The sequence below is a fragment of the Myotis davidii genome, unplaced genomic scaffold, assembly GCF_000327345.1.
Source record: "Myotis davidii unplaced genomic scaffold, ASM32734v1 scaffold550, whole genome shotgun sequence".
NCBI classification, from domain to species: Eukaryota; Metazoa; Chordata; class Mammalia; order Chiroptera; family Vespertilionidae; genus Myotis; species Myotis davidii.
The window spans coordinates 364,405-371,085 of NW_006282082.1; the positions used below are offsets into that span (position 1 = coordinate 364,405).

General features: G+C 39.6%; 1 pseudogene; it reads right to left on the reverse strand.

The window, feature by feature from the left end:
- Nucleotides 1–376: 376 nt before the first annotated feature.
- Nucleotides 377–1,029, reverse strand: LOC102767987 (annotated as a pseudogene).
- Nucleotides 1,030–6,681: the final 5,652 nt, after the last annotated feature.

The following is a 6,681-nucleotide window of genomic DNA, read 5'->3' on the forward strand; positions in this document are numbered from 1 at the left end:
CCCTAGCCAGTTTGGTTCAGTGGATAGAGTGTCAGCCTGTGGACCAAAGGTTCCTGGTTCGATTGCAGTCAAGGGCAGATACCTTGATTGCAGGCTTCTCCCTGTCCCAGGCCCTGGTTGGAGCACATGTAGGAGGCAACCAATTGATGTTTTTCTCTCACATTGATGTTGCTCTCTGTCTGTCCACCTCTCTTCCACTCTCTTTAAAAAAATCAACGGAAAAATATCTTTGGGTGAGGATTAACAAAAGTAAAAATAAAGTAATAAAATAAAATAAAATAAAAATGGGGTAAGGGGAAGAGCTCCATTGGCCCATAGAGGGAGGAGCAATAAGTGGATGAGTCAACTGGAGCAAGAGGGTACCATTCCTTGGGCATCACATCTCATTCAACCCCTAGTCCTCCTTAGGAAAATCAGTCACAACTGATGGCTTGAGGAAGGCATGGTAGTTCGCCTGGCATTTGAATTAGTCTTTCCTATTCACACTGCCATCTTTTTTCTCTAGTGGCTCATCATAATGGACATCAATCTAGTACCCAGGCTTGAAATCTGTTAGGCCTACATACATGACGATGACCAGAGAGAGGAGGCTGCCCAGGTCCCTGTACCTCACAGCAGCTGTCCACAGGGATGACACTGTCATGGGCCTTCTCCTCCCTGAGGTGCTCGGTGATCTCAGTCTCTTGCTGCGCCTGCTCCTTATATCTGCCCAGCTTGCTGCACTTCAGGAAGGAACAGAGTGATTCTTGCCTGTGTTCATAGGCTTCTTTTGAAATCTTATATTTTTCCACTTTGGACACATCCTCATACTCCCCAAGGCAGGCACCACCATGGTCAATGACATGGATGTGGCAGCTGTCATCTACAGGGTAGGAGCCCAGGAGCTCACCCTCCTGATCCAGCTTGCTGTAGAACTTCTCTTCAGCCCCATGCACCTCCAGTTCCATGAAAGATATAGGGTTTTCCCACCACCAGCTCTACTTTACATGTAAATTCAACTATAATGAGGCTGTGACTGTGCTGCTTCTAGGAGCAAAGCTGCTGATGAAAACACTCTCTGTGGGTGCTGACAACTGTCACTTCCATCTCTCTTCGCCATGCAGGCCTGCCTGTCCCATGAATTTATTATGTTAGCAAAGCTATAGTCATTTTTCTACATCTGTCTCTTGGTGTACATATAACAGGAATTTTAAGGTATACCTCAGAGAGGAAATGCTGAGTTATAAGGTATGCACATATTAAACTTATTACGTAACACCAAAATGTGCTTTTAAAAATAAGTGTTGACATCTGGTAGGTCACATCCCTCCAACTTATCCTTTTATGCTGCCTTGACTCTTCTTGGTCCTTTTCTCTTCCACATATTTTAGGGGATCAGCATGATCAGTGCCCGGAATCTTCTTTTCAGCCTCTGAGTTCAGTGTCTTGCATAAGAAGCCCTTTCTTATATCAAGATTATAAACAAATCTGCATTTCTTAAGATACATTTTGTTTTTTACACTTAAGCGTTTAATCTCATTAGGAAATAATTTTTGTTGTAAGTTTGGGATTGATTTTTTAGATTTGATTTAATGGGAGTTATTGTGGGAAAGCAAGTTTAAAGACAAACAAAGCACAGATGGAGTAGGAACCCATGAAAACAGGTATCGGGTCCATTTTAAGATTTGAAAACAAAGTCTGAGAGAGAAGCTAAGTAATTTCTCCAAGGCTGATCAACTGAAGTGCCAGAATTAAAAGTAGGACAGTCTAACTCTACTTATTCATTTTTTAAAAAAATTTCCTTGTTGTGAGATTTTTAAAAATAGTTGTACTACTGCCCAAAATAGTTTATTAAACATACCATAATTTCTCTACTTATGTAAATATCCTCTTTTGTCACATATTAATGCCTATATAAAATGGATCTGTTTTCTATTGATTGATTTTTCTGTTTGGTGCCAGTATCATACACTTTTAATTACTAATATCTTTATTGTAGATGTTGATATTTTGGAAGGATTTATTAGTTTCCTGTGGCTTTTGTTACATATGAACACAAACTGGGTGGTTTGTGTGTCTCACAGTTCTGAATGTCAGAAGTCCAAAATCAAGGTGTTGGCAGAGTCACATTCTGCCAGAAGCTCTAGGGCAGTGGTTCTCAACCTTCTTAATGCTGCAACCCTTTAATAAAGTTCCTCATGTTGTAGTGACCCCCAATTTCATTGTTACAAATTGAACATAATTAAAGCATAGTGATCAATCACAAAAACAATATGTAATTATATATGTGTTTTCTGATGGTCTTAGGCGACCCCTATGAAAGGGTCGTTCGACCCCCAAAGGGGTCACGACCCACAGGTTGGGAACCGCTGCTCTAGGGGATAATTCCTTGAATCGGTCAGCTTTTGGTATCTCTTCTGGTAGGCTTTTTTTTTTTTTGGCTTGTGGCTACATCACTCCAATCTTTGTTTTCATCTTCACGTGGCCTTCTCTTTTGTCTCTGTAATCTCCTGCTTCACTGGTAAGAACACTTGTCACTGGATTTAAGGTCCATTCATATATAATCCTGAATCATCTTGTCATCTCATAGTAATTAATTGAATGCTCTGAAAAGACCTATTTTTTTTTCAAATAAGGTAGCAGTCACCAGTTCTGGGGATAAGGATGTGGACATATCTTTTGGGGGGTCACCATTCAACCTACTACAGAGGACAACGTGCCCTCTATTATTTTTCAAAAATTTCCTGTGTATTTTTTTTTCATTTTCTCTGCTAGATAACTTTTGAACAGATTTGTGAAGTTAAGAGTCACATTGATATTTGATTGTAATAGAATTTAATTTATAGACTAATTTTGCATATTTTCCTTTTTTGTGTGTTAATCCTCACCCAAGATATTTTTTCATTGATTTTTAGAGAGAGTGGAAGGGAGATGTAGAGACAGAGAGAGGGAAACATCAATGTCAGAGAGACTGGCTAGGGCATATTTTACTTCTTTAAATACTAAATCTTCCCCTTCTAGGTATGGCCTATAACTCTTCATTTTTTTTCTGATATTCTTTTTCATTTCTTAGAAAAGTTCTATTGTTTTTCTTCTCATACACCTTATGCATATTTTTAATAGAATACTTATTTTTCAGGTTATTTTAATAGTTATATATAGATTTGCTGCTATTGAGAATGGGATCTGTTTTCATGATGTTATCAAATTGATTATTTTTGGCATATAGGAAAGATATAACTCTGTATTTTTATAATTTTATATAGTTTTCATTGCTTCTCAACTTTTCAACTGATTTTTTCTGGACTTTCCAGGAAGATCATTATAATGTCTGCAAATAATCATGGTTTGGGAACTTATTTTTCAATATTTATACATTATGACTTCCTTTTGATTGTATTAGCCTTGAACTCGTCAACAATGTTGAATATATTGGACAGGAGAAGCATCATTATATTGTTCTTGATATTAATAAGAATGTTTTTAATATATAATGATTGCTGTAGCTTTCTATTAGATACCTTTAACCACATTTAGGAATTGCCTTTATATTTTACTTGATTATATTTTGTTGGTTTTTTCTTTCCTTGCTTTCTTTCGTATGGCTCTTTACAATCAGGAATGGATTTTATTAAATGTTGTGGCATTTGCTAAAATGTTTGTATGAATGTTTTTCTTTAACTTTCAAATTAATTTTCTTAATGTTGAACCATACTTGTAATTTCTATGATAACCTTATGTAATGATAATATATTATTCATTATGCAATTCAATTTTTGTCATCTATATTTCTAAATGAGGTTGAACTGTTATTTTCTTTACTTCCACCATTCTCTCTTCTTTATCTTTGTATTCTGCTATCTGATCTTGCCATTAGGGTGTGCTAGCCTCAAAATGATTTTTATAGCTTCTTGTCTTTTTCTATGTTTTCTAACAAACGTGTTTGAGCCTAATGTAGTTTGGCAGGTAGATTGTTTATATTTTGACCCCTTCTGCTATAGTTATTAATATATTTAGATTGTCTACCTCTTCATGAATGACTTAATTTAAATATCACTAGAAAACATTTGATTTATTCTAAATTTTTCAAATTAATCGCTATATAATTATATATATTCTTATTACTCTTTAAACCTTCTCCATATCTGCCATTATTAATTGCCTCTAATTTTCCTAGGGTACCCTCCTGAACTTTCTGTGTGTGTTCACTACATTGGGAGTTTATCTTGCCTTCAAAAGGCTTTTTTTAAATCATATTTTGAGTAGTTGATATTGTTCTTCTCCTGTTTCTCAATAAATATGACACCATTACATATATTCTTAATTTTCTAGAAAGTTCTGTTTCTAAAAACTTATAGCCCCCTTTATTGCTTTCCAGTGCTGTCAGGGATTTACTCTTTTTAAAAAAAAACAACAACATATTTTATTGATTTTTTTTACAGAGAGGAAGGGAGTGGGATAGAGAGTTAGAAACATCAATGAGAGAGAAACATTGATCAGCTGCCTCCTGCCCACAACCAAGGTACATGCCCTTGACTGGAATCGAACCTGGGACCCTTCAGTCCGCAGGCTGACGCTCTATCCACTGAGCCAAACCTGTTAGGGCTACTCTTTTTTTAAATTTTTTAAATGACTTGGAAGAATAAATGAAATGAACTCGTGTTCTTAATCTTACATATGAATATCCAACCCTAAATCTAGCAGTCCATTTTCTTTAAATTATTTGATGAACCATAACATTCCATTTCTTTAGTATTCCCAAATAATTGAATTTACTGTAGTCCCTTTAAAAAGTAATATATGATCATACCTTGCTCTACTTAGAGAGACTAGAGCAGTGGTTCTCAACCTTCCTAATGCCGCAACCCTTTAATACAGTTCCCCAATTTCATTGTTACAAATTGAACATAATTAAAGCATAGTGATTAATCACAAAAAATATGTAATTATATATGTGTTTTCTGATGGTCTTAGGTGACCCCTGTGAAAGGGTCGTTCGACCCCCAAAGGGGTCGCGACCCACAGGTGCTGGGGTCCAACCCCAGCAGGTCCAGGGATCCCGAAAGGTGTGGACGGAGTCAGCAAAGAAGGAATGACATGGAGACAGCGTTCAGTTGATCAGCATAACGGGGTTCCTCTTGTCAAGGTCTAACCAGGATATCCAGCCAGGTTCTGTTTAGGTTCTCTGTCCAGGTTCTCTCGCCATGTTCTCTTGCTAGGTTCTCCAGCCAGGTTCTGTAGCCAAGTTCTGTTGCCATGTTCTCTCACTAGGTTCTCCAGCCTGATTATCCAGGTTCTCCAGCCAGGTTCGGTTGCCAGGTACTCTCGCTAGGTTCTCCAGCCAGCTTCTGTCTAGGTTCTCCAACCAAGTTCTGTAGCCAGGTTCTGTCCAGGATCTTTTGCCACGTTCTCTCCAGCGAAGTTCTTCTGGCACATCCCTACCTGGGGAAACAACCTTTCTCGGAGAGGTGACCTTGGTTAAAACACATAGCGCCAAGAAGGTGAGAAAACATATTAAGAACAGTATGCCATATATGCCAGGTCCCTTGAAACATATGCTGTGCAGATGTTTCTTCCCTGCAGCGACTGTGTCAAGCAGCAAGGATGGACCGGTTTCCGGAAAATTCCCCCCTTTTTATTTTTTAAATGATAGCGCATGTAAATCAGGGGCCACCTCTCAGATTGGGTTGTTTAAGACTCGGAAGAAGACTGACAAGCAATGGTAGAATGGTAGCGAGCATAGCTATGAACATAGTGGATGGATTGCACAAGGAGCCTTGTTCCTGTAGAAGGTTGCTGGCCTCTTCAGTCAAGGGATTTCAGCTGTCCTCAAGTCGGTGGTTTGGTTGTCCTTGTTGATCTGGATACGGGCGGCATCATTGGTGATGGGCTTCCCGAAGTGTCAGCGAGTTGAAGGGCTGCATCAGAGGGTCCATGAGGGCCGTGCTTGATGGTGGTGTCGGTGTCCGGGAAGGAGTCAGCTGTGCCCTCTGGATTGGCCAATATGGATAATACCGGGGAGGAGGAGGATGAGGCGGAGACGGAAAGTGGTGTGACATAAGGTCGGATTGGAATCCACACAGGTGAGCCTGCATCCTGTGGAAATATACAAGCATCTCCTCTCCCCCAGGTTAAAAGTATATCAGGTCCCTTCCAGGCTCCTGTAAGTAAGTCTTTCCATTTGACGAAATAAGTGAGTTTCTACTAAATGAAAGTTTCTTTTGCTGATTTACTCAGAATCCTTGGACTTGGCTGAGAGAGTAGCTTCCACTTCTTGCTTTTCTACCATCTGTTGGGCCTCAGTTGTTAACTTCTTCAGCTGACCCCAAGTCGGTGGTTTGGTTATCCTTGTTGATCTGGCTAGCAGGCGGTGTCACTGGCGGCGGGCTTCCCGAAGTGTCAGCACGTTGTATGGTTGGATCAAAGGGTCCATCAGGGCCGCGTTTGATGATGGTGTCGGTGTCCAGGGAGGAATCAACTGTGCCCTCTGGGTCAACTGAAATGGATGATACTGAGGCAGAGATGGAGGGTAGTAGAGAGAAAGCAAAAGAACTACAAGGCATGGAAGTGTTTAGAAAAAAGAGGAAGAAGAAAGGAAGAAGGCAGCATCCTGACAGCCCTTTCCTTCAGCTGCCCCTTTCCCTGTGGTCCAAGGTAGAAATGGGAAACAAGTCCTGTTGCAGTGAGAGGGCAGCTGCTGTG